General features: G+C 48.4%; 1 protein-coding gene across 1 annotated transcript in view; it reads right to left on the bottom strand.

The window, feature by feature from the left end:
- shank3a (SH3 and multiple ankyrin repeat domains 3a) overlaps positions 1–15,000 on the bottom strand; it is a gene marked incomplete at both ends in the record, with an annotated part of 157,666 nt that overhangs the window by 37,193 nt on the left and 105,473 nt on the right. The gene's annotated exons all lie outside the window — the stretch shown is intronic.

Below are 15,000 nucleotides of genomic sequence, written 5' to 3'. Positions count from 1 at the left end.
AGAAAGGACAGAAAGAGATGAAGATAATGCGTGGGGAGTGAGGGAGGAAGCGACAGCCATTCCTTCAGCTGTACAGCTGTGGCAATTAGAGATGTATAGTTGATATTGATCTTCCCTGCAGGACTGAACCGGAGCGCTTATTTCTACAAAACCCTTCCATTATCCCATCAAGCTAACACACACACACACACACACACACACACACACACACACACACACACACACACACACACACTCACACACAACTGCACAGAGTGAAGCGCGCAGAAGATGTGCAATCACGCAAATACACACACTCAAATACACACAAATGGACTCATGTATGCAAACAACCACAGCTGTGCAGAGACATGGAGATACTGTAAAAGCAGATGCACACACACGCACGCACGCACACACACACACACACACACACACGCACACACACACACACACACACACACACACAAGCGCGCGCACACACACACGCACGCAGGCTCGCACTCATGCACGCACGCACGCACACACACACACACACACACACACACACACACACACACACACAGACTCCTCTGAGATTGCCAGCTGGACCGAGGCTTTGCCGAAGCAGGCCCATCTTCTTGGCCGGTTGCTAGGATACAACAATATGATGTTGCAGCCAGTTGAAGGCTCGCTAAATGATGTAGTGCGCTCCTGGCGAAGAGAGCAACTCCTAAACAAACAACACACCCCGCGTTATGGAAATCGCCACGGACATGACCCCACCATATATTTGGGTGATTAGACTGTATCAAAAAATAACAACAACAACAACAACAACCTTAAATCCACAAATAGATGGATTGGAACGAGCGGAACCTCCAATCCCTAGAGCTACCTTAAAGGATGAGTTGGTGTGCTGGCCACATTAAAACATAAAACCAACAGAGAAAACATCACGTCAAAACATTTGTTCAGACAACATTGCAAATACGATATTGGAAATAAACTTTGATGAGGATTTAATGAGGAAGTGCGGCGTGCCAGCTGCAGAGGAGACGTTATGAGGTGAACTTGGGCAATCCAACATGAAACAAGCTCAAAAATCGATTCAGGACTGTAATAAAAGGGGGGCATGGAACACAGCAGATTTAAGGATTATTAAAGACTTAAACACATTTCAGGTCTATGGACTTGATGGGAACAGTCAGTCCTGCGGTTCTGTCCACTCTTACTGCTGATTCTCCTCAATTTACTTGGAATTAATGGCCTTGCTGGCTCGGAAAAATTGCTTTTCAACTTGTCTAAGACTGAGGAACGCGAGACGTGAAATTTAAGATAAAAGACAAAAAAAGAACTATTATTCTGAACAAATGATTTCTTGCAGGGTAAAAAGTGTGGCATCCATCTCTCGAGGACGCCATGCTTGTACTGCGACTGTGACTGTTAAAAGAGCAACCGCGGAATAGTAATCCCTTACCTATTTTGCATTTTGTGCTATTGCATCAGTGGTAAGACATAACTTTTTAAAACCTTACGGTGGGAGTTGAGGGGGCAGGCATGGTACCACACTGGGGCTCGGCGGCGCTATAGCCACATCACAAATCTGCATGGCCCCAGTTAAGCCCCCTCAAGCATTTTTACTATTCTTTTATTTTTCAATAAAGAAATATGTAAAAGTTAATAACCAGCATTTCTGTTCCCAATCCGATCCCTTGCTGCATGGGATCTTTTGTGTGTGTGTGCGTGTGTGTGTGTGTGTGTGTGTGTGTGTGTGTGTGTGTGTGTGTGTGTGTGTGTGGACGGGGGGGGGGGGGACTCGTCTGGTGTGTGTGCTCGTGCTCGTAAGGCTACGTTGCGTGAGCGATGGGCCGTTTTCCGATCAAGAGAAGAGTGCGGGTGGAAAATGAAATGAAAATCCAGACCCAGACCCCATCTCCGAGGGAGCCGAAGAAAAAGAAGCGGGGGGTGGGGGGGGGGATAAGAACGATGAGTCGGAGAAAGAAACCCGTGAGCCACGACGTGAGGGAGCACCGGAGCAGTTTGTCGCTGCTACAGCCAACCCCACAGTAGCTGCACCCTTAACACCGCCGCCGCTCCCTCTGATTCAAGCCAGTCACCTGCTGAAGAAGCGAGGTGCCCTCTTCTTCAGCATTACCCGGACGCCAAAGTTGAACAGCGGGAACGCTGCTTCAATCGTAGATGGCGTGAGGATCGCAAATGGCGGGGATCTTTTATTTCGACGACAGCGCTTTCTGCTTTGCATGCCGCCGCCTTTAACGCGCAGGGAACCGTTCAAGACACACAACGCTAGCGCGGGGCATGAACATGCAATGGCAGCGTGGAACGAGCGGACGACTCAGCACTCAACAATGCGCAGGGCTCTGAGTGTTGGACATTCGAGAGCAGTCCCAGAGAACAGACAGTATATGAGAGCAGTTGTGGAGTCACTGCGTGACACTGCATACCAGGGACTTTGAAAGGGAGGAGACATAGGAAATGTCTCTGAAAACTTTTACAGGTCAGAGGCAGATTCAAACAAAAGAGTTGCATAGAAAATCGCAGATAATCCTATCAATGCTAAGCACATGCATCATGATAGACAGAATGAAATACTAGACACTACGGCAAATGTGTCTGTGGTGGTGTGCTACATAAAAATTTGGAAGTTGTGGAGGAATTTCGTCATTTTACTCCAGCAGACGCATTAGACGCAAGAGACTCTTCGTAAGTGTAACATTGATCACGCCGCCCGTATGGCTCGGTGTTTTGACGCCGCCGTCATGTCAGCCGTTCACAACGGGTCCAGGAGAAATTCAGAGAGGAGGTCCCTCAGGCAATCTACAATCGTTGCCACGCACACCGTCTCAATCTTGTTTGGTGGACTGTGTCAGAAACGGGAAGCCAGCAGGGTGTTGTTTAGCTTTTTGCGAGCCGTGTACAAGTTTTTCTCAGGCTCATTTGTCCACACCCATTTTGGTCAAGAAGCAAAGGGAACTTGAGCTTTCCCAGAAGCCCATCGAAGTCTAGAAACTGTCGGATACACGACGGTCCTGCCAGTACTCCTCGCTGTGGGCAGTGCAAAAAAAGAGCCTCCCAGCCATCACTGCAACCTCAAAAGGACACGAAGTCGCAGCCAAATTCACTACTCCCGCTCATGGAGGCAGAATTCATCCTCCACCTGTTCGCGTTTGAGGATCTGTTCCGCGCGGCATAGCTCACGTCTCACACTCTACAGTCCCCCTGATCTTTTGCTCGAGACCACCCCTGACCTCCCACACTCACTCGTGAGTCATCACAAAAGAAAAGTGCACGGAGGAAGAGGCAGATAGGCACTGGGCGCAGAGGTCAGTGGGGCCATACAACCGCCGCCAACCGCACAAGAGAGGAGGCAATGCCAACAGCCCAGCCATCTACAGGTCTTTGCAGTTGAAGCTCCCATTCAAACAGAACATCCATTCACGTCCTCTCCGGATGAACTTCCTCGTTCTACCCCGCCAATGACCGACCGGTGAATGAAAAGACCCGACGCTTTTCCACAGAAGCAGAGGCGGTTCTCATGGGAACGTCAGGCCTCAATCGCAAACACGCCACATCCCTTCAAAAGCAGAGCCGTGTGCCCATGGCACCGCACCGTGGCATCAGAGAGTGACAATCTGCTGGCCGAGGTGCCCCGACTGCGCCCCCTCTTTGAAAGGTAAAAAGAAACACAGGAGCACACTGGAGCTCCTGCCCATGCTCAAACCTTAGAAAGACTCGTGGACATCTATAAACTTTTGACATCTAACCTCCGCGTGATGTGAGCGCCGTTTTCCCCCGCCTGCAGCATGTAAAAACCTACCCGAGAAACAGAGCGGCAAACCCTGGCCTCAGCGACCTTTGCCTGCCTGTCCATACACAACAGAAAGAACCAAGGCCCCGGATGTCCAGAACACCAGACCCGTTGTCCTTCGGGCTGATCTGGATCCAGAGCCAGTTGGTTCTACAAGTGTGTGCAGAGTTAAGGCATAGGCTGAATGCACTGCACTTCTAATTGTGGCTGGACTTCATTTCATTTCTAACGTTGTGATAGCCATTTCATCCGAAACATTATCACCAGTGCACCGTTGTCTGATTACGCATATGGAATAATGCGACAACAACAAGTGCATACTTGTTGTTGTCGCATTTTTGATGTATGGTATTGTCATTAATTGTGGCTGCATGGACCCTGTCCGCTGCTCAAGTCTTTCACCTCTGCACGTGAGGGACGTTTTTGTCATTGCCTTGTGGTCAGTTGTGTCCGGCTTGTCGTTATTTTGTTGAATATTCTTTGGCCAAATTAAATTAAAAAACGACATTTATGTAGACTGTGCCGTGTGCCGTATCTACTTTTATTGAAATGAAAAAAACAAACAAACGAGAACTTCCTTATCAAGCACCTCTTAAGTCATGAAAATCAATTATTTTCTTAGCACGCCACGCGCTGGTCAAGCTCCACCTTACCACCGCGAGAGAGAAAATCGCGGCGCCGGCCCCGTGAGGCGGTCGTCACAATGATCCATTCACCCTGGCAAATATTAAACTGTTCAGAGCTCGCAGCCAGTCTGTTTCACTGTAATATTCATGTTGTTTGAAAGAATGTGTGTTTTTTTTTAATCAATGAAAATAGCAAAGTAATCTCGTCCGGTGGTGACTCACTCATCTACGGCAATACCAGCCAGTACTGTACGTACCATCTTCCACTCTGCAAGATGAATTTATTTCGACTCATAGCTGCATTTTGTGAATAAAACGTAAAACAATCAGGGAGAGACGGATTATTCCCCTGCAAAAAAAAACTTTAGCCGCGCATACTGTATGCATTTTTCATCATCGTTTCCACATTCCACCGGGGTGGTTAGCGGGGAGGCGTTCGGGGGGGAAGCACCGCTTTACAATCTGATCAGCGGAGACGCGGGCCCGGCTCGCAGCAAAGTTCCACGAGCAGGGAGACAGGCTGTTTATTGAGTCCCTCCCTCCCCGGATAAAACATGATACTCAGATACAAAGGATACACAAGCTGATCCCCGTCTCTGATCTCAGCTTAACACAACTTCACCCTGCTTGTCTCCTGGGAGCACCTTCTCGCTCTCTCTGTCTCTCTCTCTGTCTCTCTCTCTGTCTCTCTGTCTATCTCTCTCTCTCTCTCTCTCTCTCCCTCTCTCTCTCCCACTCGCTCTCTCTCTCTCCCTCCCGCTCAATCCAACGCCTTCCGCCTCTTTGCCACCCTTCCCAAATCACCAGCAGTTCATATTTTCCTATGGCACTCCTTTCCCTCGACTGGCTTTATTTTACCACTTTGTTTTCCTCCCTGTCTTCCTTTCTCTCTTGGAAATCCATCCGTCCATCCTTCACTTCCAACCTTCCCCGCCCCCGAATCTGCTCGTTGTGGGTCCACTCTGCTGCTCTCTGGCCCTGCGGTGTGTCTGCGTTAGACAGGTGCCCGCTGCGCTCTCCGTTCCCCCCGGAGCGGAGGAAGAGAGGAGATCTCTGATTGATCTGCTATCTCCCCTCACCCCCTGCCCCCCTCCTCCCGTCATCCAACGCGGGTCCCTGACACCAACCCCGGAAAGTAAAAGCAGCGTGAAGCATGTCCAGAACGCCGGTCGGGGAGAAACACACACACAGAGGGGGGTCTGTTTTAAAGCTCCAAGGGCTGCACCCTGGGCAGGTTTACGAATGTGTCTGGTTTATTATACAGTACTATAACAGTGGGTGTGTATTGATGAAAAGGAAATAAAGAGAAGCACCTTTCGCACTAATCCATGCATGCCCTCAGCAGTCTCACAGCACATGATGCAACCAGGTCCATTTAGAATCTAAATGTTTCACCAGTATAAATCAAGGGTCGGACGATTTTCCCTTAAAATGTCGACGCCCGCGATATTTTGCATCTTACACCTGCTCTTGCACACACACACACACACACACACACACACACACACACACACACACACACACACACACACACACACACACACACACACACACACACACACACACTCGATCTGTATTCCCCGCTGTGCAAGTGGCCCCTACCTTACACTGGCACTCTGTTTTGGCTCCTGCCAAGACTGTGTTGGCATGACAACTGTCCCCGTGAAACAGAGGTGGGCCAAGTGGCAGGGAGGAAGGAACTCGAACAGTGTGTGGCTGTTCTGGAGGGTTTACAATATGTTTGCCGCATTTATGTTCTCCGCCACCGCGAGCGCAGTGTGACCACGGCCATGTGCCGAAGTGGCATCGATCCAGCCGCCGTTATCCTGGAGTCATGCTACTGTAGAATATCTCTTCAAATTGGAAGTAATATATTGTTATCACATCAAGAGCTGAATCAAGTATCAAAGGAAGGGTTTTGTGAGGGTTGGGTTTGTGGTTCCTAATTGGCCTCCGTGTTAAAATAGCGCGGCGGCAAAACAAGATCAAAGCTTACCGTACGACTGATTGTCGGGGAAAATTGTGAGAAAATGTATAAAAAAAAAAACCAACAACATTGGCAGCGAACAGGGTGCTTGGCCAAAACCACAGTTTATTCATTCGGCTTTCAAAACTTTCTCAGTTTGGCAGATGTCTAAATTGAGATTTGAGCAACGGATGCTCCAATTTCCAATGCCCGGGCACTTGGCAGGACTCCAAAAACAAGTGCAACTCCACCTAAAATACAGATAGATGTATTGGGCGGGTACATACCACACTGCCTTTTGCAAACCCTAACTCCTTCTACTCCGTATTCGATTCTTCTGTGCTCTATTCTTACATTCTGTTCTTCAACATGCTATTCTGTACTTCTGTTTTCTATTCTTCCATATGCTATTGTTCAGTGTTCTATTCTTCTCTACTATATGTATAGTATGGTATTCTAATGTATTGCATTCTATTCAGTTGTATTCTACTCTGCGTGGTGGACAGTTGTTCCCTGTAGCAGCCAATCAGAACCTCCGTCGGGCATTTGGTCACCTGACGGTACAACCGGTCAGGTCGGGTCAGGCACCGTTTTGACACAGCAAGGGAGCTGCCATGCTGATTCACAATCACCTCTTCAGGTGTACGAACGGGACCCGGGATAGAACATATGCAGTGGACACACACACACACACACACACACACACACACACACACACACACACACACACACACACGCAAGCACACGCACACACACCCACACGCACACGCACACGCACACACCTTTTTTCCATAACAGCTTAGAGCACATTAGCGGCTGAGTTTGGATTCGATTTAAGTAAGTCTTAAAAGAGCTTTCCTGAACTTAAACCATTTTAGCACACTAACATGATAATCAGATCTTAGGCCTGTCCTCCGCAGCACATGTCCCCCTTGAGGCGCTGCAATGTTCACTTTGGAGCACGACAAGTTATCCATAGCTCAATTCTCGCAAAATAATTAATTTAGCACGCCAGCTACTTACTTAACCCTTAACACCTTTTCCATCAGCCTTATCACACTAACTTTCTGATACAAATCAAGTATCACCTCCTACACACACACACACACACACACACACACACAGACAGGGTCCGGTAACGACACACAATTACAAAATAACTGAACGACGAGATGAAAAACGAACAGAACAACGTAAGGGGAGAGAGAAGGAGAAAATGAAATAAAGCCAGGACAAACTGAGATGAGAACCTGCCAAAAAACAGCAACACAACAGGACAAACACTCAGCGATTCACCACTTCAATAGAACTGGTGCAGCAGGAAAACTGACTCAGATTGTGGATACCACTGGGTCTCTGCTCGTGTCTGTGTGTGTGTGTGTGTGTGTGCGCGTATGTTTGTGTGTATGTGTGCGTGTGTGTGTGCGTGTGTGTGTGTGTGTGATTGCGTCTGGGCAGGGCCACGACTGGATGAGTGTGTGTTCCCTCTGTGTTTTGCCTTTGGTCGGTTCAGTCACGACTCCGGCTCCAAAAATAGCTGCACTGAGGATGCAGAGCTATTTATAATCCACACACACCCCTAACCTGCAAGCTTCAATGCATCCCAACCTTGAGTGTGTGCAAGTGCGTGCCTGCATTGCATTACGTGCGTGCATGTGTGTGTGTGTGTGTGTGTGTGTGTGTGTGTGTGTGTGTGCATGTGCGCGTGCGTGTGCGTGTGTGTGTGTGTGTGTGTGTGTGTGTGTGTGTGTGCTTATGCGTGGCTCTCCATTGCTCTATGTCATTCACAGAAATATTCTCTCTTATCTCTCCTCAACTCTCCTCTCTCCATTCCTTACTACAAACCACACACACAAACACACACACACACACACACACACACACACACAAACACACACACACACACACACACACACACACAAGTGTGATGACAAAACAAAAATGAAAAGCAAACAGACTAATGATGGATGAATGAATGAATGAATGAATGGGAGACCCACGCGTGCACGTACTTCCTCATCTCAGGTAATATCAGTACTTCGTTAATTCTGACTTTTTACTGCTTTGCAGGATTGTGCTCCTCTGTGTTATAGTTTGTGAAACCATTGTCCCACACTCAGTCATTTCCCAAGCCTCCACTTTTGTGTTCCCTCTGTAATGAATTCCGAGCAGTTATACCATTATAGTGATCCGGTTAAGTGTGTGAGATGGAGGAAGTAGAATAACAAACAGAAACAATAACCAAAGCTTTCCTGTAAGCCGTGGACTCGTCACTCAGGAAGTCAAACAGACAACAAAGAAAATGACATCATGCAGGTGTGAAGATATTCCGCCGACTCAGCACGGTCAGCTGAGCGATCTAACCAGTCGTAAACGTTGGGGTAGCAATTTTAGATCATGTTAACTCGACACTGCACTGGTATCGGGCAAGCTGCAGAGACATCGCGCGGCAACACCGTGCCAAGTTACAGGCGTGCGGTACGGCCACACCGCCGGCGACGGGGGCGCTGCAAAGCGACGGGCGCTGCAATACATTTCAAAAAGAGCTCGGCTTCATCCGGCTGCGGAGGGCGGAGCGACGACCGGCGACAAGCTGACGGCTTCCCGGCGACGAGGAAGGTTGAGCAGGTTTCCACTTCATGCAAATGAGCAGCGGCGAGCGCCGGGCGACAGCTAATAGGAGGGAAGACACGCTCTTAATGGGACTGGTTTCTGGGATATGGACGCATTTACTGTGTACAGTAATTGTTCATGATTAGGCTGTTTTTTAAAATGAAGAACGTCCCTCTAACTATCGATGAAATAAGAAACACGTCATTTTATGCTTTTTAATTCTTTATTTTCATTTTTCTGAGAGGTAATTGATTTACAGCTCCACCACTTCAATTTTTTTTAAGTACACACGTACAGTACAGTACAGTACAGTGTACAGTGCAGTCCATATTCAATATTGAAAAGGAGAGGTTTGAAATGTTGGGCGACAGGACGAGAGCTGCTCGACTTCACGCTGCGGCCCTGTCACCAGCAGTGTGACCCAAGCCTCAGGCTCCTCATGATTTAAAAAAATAGCAAGCGACCTGACAAGCTGCTAAGAAAAGTAGTTTAACTATAGCAAAGCTACTCCATCCGATTCCATGAGTCAAGTGAACTGTGAAGTGCCGTTTTGTCTTGTAAATACTTTATAGCGCCATGAAATGTACATGCACATGCAAAAAGAAAAATATCGTTATATTTCTCCACCATCCCAGCTTAATTTAATCCTCCAACAATAATCTGTGCAAAATGCTTTTCTAGTCTTGTATAATCTTGTTTTAACTGTGGGAACTAATGTCCTTGAACTTTCCAGGAGTCATGATGTGAAATTGTGTAGTCTGTGGTGAGTGAGCCAAATGCCTTCCGCCTCTTTGCCATCCCTCCCAAATCACCACTAGGTGTGGGCCCATCCATCGCAATGTTGGTGCACGCGGGTTCTACACCAATCAGAAATCTGCCACGACTAGTGAAAAGTGACTTTTGTGTGTGGAGATTAGTGTGATTTAGAGTAAAAAATAAAAAGTACAACAGAAGTAAAAAAGTAAAAAATATTTGGTGAAATAGGACGCTGGCAGGCAGCATTTGGGGTACACTGGCACTAGTTGGAAATGTTCCTCCAAAACCAGCATTTTTATATATCACCCATGCATATTAGAAAAAAATATATAATTATTTGTTAGGTGTTTTGAATGGGTTGTTCAGATTTAAATTGAAACATAATCTATAAAAGAAGAAAAATACAACAACAAATTACAGCCCTGGTGTTATGGTGGGATGTAAGCTAAGTGTAATCCAGTTTTTGTGATTTGGGCTTGCTGAGTATGGCTTTTCTGAGGAAAGTACATGTGCAGGCACGCGGCGCGCGCACACACACACACACACACACACACACACACACACACACACACACACACACGCATGCATGCATGTGTCCACATACACATGCACACAGAGGAAAGAAGAGCCAGAAAAGTGAATGGGTTCCGTTACTTCATTTACTCATTATCTTATCAGGCAGGTTGAGTGGAAAGTGAGCACTTCCAAAATATAAAGCGAGAAGAATGGGGATGAAAGGGGGGAGGAATGAGGAACTGTGGAGGAATGAAAGTGGAGTGGCGGGAGCAGGATGATGAACGGCACAGAGAAGGTCACAGATGAGGAAGCAGAGATGGCAAACAATTAGGAAAGGAGGCGCAAAGGGGGAGCCTGGTCCGAGCGCCGCCCAGAGGCTCAGAGCAGCGAGGAAGAGGAGTAGTAACACCTCTCTGACGAAGGTGTGGGCTGTGGGGAGTCCAGTTTCTGTGCGTGCGTGTGTGTGTGTGTGTGTGTGTGTGTGTGTGTGTGTGCGTGCGTGTGTGTGTGTGTCTGTTTGTGTGTTCATACATGTGTATTTCATCAGGACTCCGTTTGCTTAGAGCGCTGGGAGTGGCGCAGTCCCTCGCTCATCAGTATGCAATAGAGGCGAGAAGGTGTGTGTGTGTGTGTGTGTGTGTGTGTGTGTGTTTGGATGCTGTTTGTTGTGCTAGTAGTGTGTGTGCTGAGTGTGTGCGTGCGTGCGTGCCTGTGTGTGTGTGTGTGTGTGTGTGTGTGTGTGTGTGTGTGCGTGCGTGTGTGTGTGGTTATAGTCGGGTAAGGGAGACACAAGGCCGAGTTGATGAGTTTGATAAAAAAAAAAAAGAAAAGGACAGGAAACGCGAAACCAAGCTTTTCGTCGGAGTGGAGGATGGTGGAGCTAGAGGAAGGAGGCAGACGGAGGAGGAGAGGGAGGCGAAGGAAGGGGCGGAGCTAGTGAAAGGGGGTGAGGAGGAGGGGAGGGGATGGAAAACTCCAAGGCTGACTCAGAGGGATCCCTCTTTTTCTCTTTCCCTCCTTCCCTCGCTTCCTCCCGGCGTGGAGGGAACCTTTCATTTACCAGCTTCCATTTTTCCCGTTGTTCTCTCTCTCTCTCTCTCTTTCTCTCTTCTCTCGTGTAAACAGATGTTTAGCGCACGACCTCGCTATTTATCTCCATTTTTCTCTTCATAAAAAAAATGTTGTTTTTGTTTTATAACAATGTATTGTAAAGCAAATGATCCAGGCGTGATGAGTGCACACGTGTCGTTGATTCCACTAAAGTCAACACCCCCCCAGCACTAAAACACTCCGGTCTCCCATCAGAATGGGCTGGTGATTGATTGGCTGTGGAGCAGCCATTGATCGTCTGTTGATCGTTGATAGATCAGTGATAGATTGTTTGTTGTCCGGTCGTTTGTCACGGCGATAATCGTTTTGATTGACCGGTCGGAGCGCACGGCATAAATGATGGCGTGCGCGCCGCGGTGCACGGACGAGGCTTAATGAGCGGCCGCGCCCGGCGCTCCCTCCGCTCCGCGCCCGCAGCGTCACATGATGCGAATGCCGGGAAGACAGATATTGGATCAAGTGCAGGTGCGGAGCTGCTCTTTTTATATATATATATATATATATATATATATATATATGTACAGTATATACGGCTAGATGTTTTTGAAGTTTTTCCCTGTTTTATCCTCCCTGCTCATCCCTATCCTCCCTGTTTGAACCTTCTTTCAAATACTGGATGCAAGGCTCCATCAGGAGTTCCATGCAAGTAATGGGGGACAATCCGTATTCAGTGCAAAAACCCACGCCACAGGCAAAAGCCTGATGATACATGATGCATTTGAGGAGTTATTTAAAAAAAATATAGGTTTGGTTTTATTCCTAAATTCCTTGTTTCTAGGCATTATTTTCAGTGCTGTGCCACAGTGTTTTACTGGTTTACGCCCAAATGGGTGACCCGAGTGGCTATTTCCGTCTGTGGATTTATCACTCATCTTAAAGACATACAAAGATGAGAAGATGGTAGCTTGGAACAAGAAAATGGATAAGTAACTAATGCACTTTGCTGTCTTTAGAATCAAATATTTTGATAGGAACTAGGGAAAACTGGTTATCTGATAGTTTCTGTAAAATAACCACACACTGTGTTTTTACAAGCGTCTTAAAACTGTTCATCTTCAGCGTCGCACAATGTGGCAGGTCATCCATTTCGGTGAACACCGGACACTGCTGTGACACAGCGACAACAATAACACCAGCAAATAGGGAATTTAGCAATTCAACCAATCTTTTTTTAATATTAGCGTCCGTTTCACAAAAGATGTTGCACCCATGATATGACAGCGCAAACACACCACACGGCTTTGCATCTGATCGCAATTATTCATGTGGCAAATTAAATATGTGGCTATTAGCACTGGTGTTTGTGAATACCTAATTCAAACACGTGCAAACAGCACCGGTGCACCGAGACGCTAATTGCGCGGCAGCAATGCTACCGGTGCATTTCACCTTTTGCGGGTGCTTTGCGAATTAGACGCTCGCCTTTTCTGTTATCCGCACAGGTCTGGGGGTCGCGAAAGCGGCGCCATACTAATGTATCCCAATGCATTTTGAATTTTAAGGACTCTTTTTCAGATACTTACTGCTCACACCCGGTGCTGCCTGCGCATAACGTGAAGTCTATGTGTAGATGGCCGCGTGTGTTTGTGCACGCCTGCGCGCACGTGTGTGTGTGTGTGTGTGTGCGCGCGCGCGATGTGGTTTATTGTTAACATCCGCACAGATTCACTGACAGCCTCGAGCCCCACCTCCGGCTGAATCCAACTCACCGAGCGTGTGTCGCACCGTGCTCGCCCCAGCCGCCGCGGAAGCCCAAAAGCCGGCATGGTGTTGTGTGACGATTTGAGCTTTGAATTTGTGTCGGGCGCATGACTCCTGTTTATTCAGCCCCGGCTTCATGTTTATTCATACGGCGGTAAATGTTGCAACCGCTGTTTCGACTGGTTGTAATTAGCATCCTGTGCGTGCGTTTGCGTGTGCGTGCAGGGGTTTATGCATAAAATTAGACATTGGTGAATTAAGGCAAGCCTGCGCCGTTGTTCAGTGAGCTGCTCTTAGCGAGGTTAAAGCGCCGGGGCGATGGAGAGGGAGGAAGGGAGGACAGGTGGTGTGGTCGACGGGGAGCAGCTAGGTGTGGGGGGCGGACCTTTGTGCCCTGCTGCTTCTCTGATTGGACCGTGAAAAACTCTGCTGTGACTTCAAAGTCCTTGCTTCGGGCCAGTGAGCCTTCCAGTTTTGTGTGTTGCACGTATGCACGCACGCACCTGTGAGCGGTCACACAAAGATGCATGGGTACAAGTTTATGTACACACACACACACACACACACACCCACGCACACACACATACACATACACATACAAATACACACACACACACACGCACGCGCACACATGCACACAGGCAGCAATGTAAGCCATGAGTGAGTACTGAGTGAAGTCCATTCTTAATAAACTGAATGCCCTCAGGCCCACACTGCGCTGACATTCTAATTTCTCCTGGGAAACATGGGACACACACTCTATCTCCATCTCCATGCACAACACACACAGACCTCCACCCACTCCTTTACGCGAACGCTCACACACACACACACACACACACACGCACACGCACACGCACACGCACACGCACACGCACACACTACAGCCATTTCCCATCTCGTCCCTCCCTTCGGCTCTCCCATGCACGGGGTTAATGAGGTAGGCTGCTGCAATCCGGAGCCGGCGTTGGGGGCGACAGTGGCCTCAAACACCACGGAACATGCTCTCTTTAAGTTTGGGACGTGCAGTATTCGATCTCTTCTTCCCGGGCTCTTTTTTTCTATCTGGCGACAACCTCCCACCGTCGGGATATAAACAGGATATAAAGTTGATTTCTGTTACGGAGCCGGAAACCGCGTTATTGCACTGTGGTTTCGTGTGAATGGGCCCCATGGTGCTATGAAAGATTAGGACTCCGTGAGTGGAAGTTCACCACACACGCACGCAAGCGCACGCACGCAAGCGCACGCACGCAAGCGCACGCACGCAAGCGCACGCACGCACGCACGCACGCACGCACGCACGCACGCACGCACGCACGCACGCACGCACGCACGCACGCACGCACGCACACACACACACACACACACACACACACACACACCAGCAGGCTTAAAGGAGGAAGCGAACCACTCAAGCAGCATCACACATCATTCATTACGCATTTTGTTCTGAAGTTACATTTTGTCTCCGTGGGTATGTGCACAACAGAAAGGAATGAAACATAGTTTTGGAACTAGATCTAAAAGAAAAATGGGGGGCTAGACAGTGAGGACAGTAGCGATTCTAGGGGGTGGCCTGGGGTGGCCACGACAACCCCGAAAATGTCGCCCGAGCTCTGTGGCCACCCCGGATCTGAAAGGTAGTTGGTCAAGTCCATGGAGACAAAAAGGCGGGACAAACGCTGGTCCCCTGTGCATCGCACACGCTCCCTGCTTCTCTGCAGTTCAAAACCACATTATACGTGCACATTAACGTTGTTTGTTCACCGCTCATGCTCCCCACCATGTTGCTGTGACATGTCAGATATGAGATGAATACCGCCCCCACCCACCCCAACCCCCAACCCCAACAAGATTTTGGTGTGCCACCCAAAGATTTTCTGTAGTGCCATCTGGCCACCCTTCTGAAAACATTTGTT

Source organism: Zeus faber (assembly GCF_960531495.2).
Source record: "Zeus faber genome assembly, chromosome: 6".
Classification (NCBI taxonomy): domain Eukaryota; kingdom Metazoa; phylum Chordata; class Actinopteri; order Zeiformes; family Zeidae; genus Zeus; species Zeus faber.
Note: the sequence above shows the minus strand (reverse complement) of the source record. Positions and strands in the feature narration are given on the sequence as shown.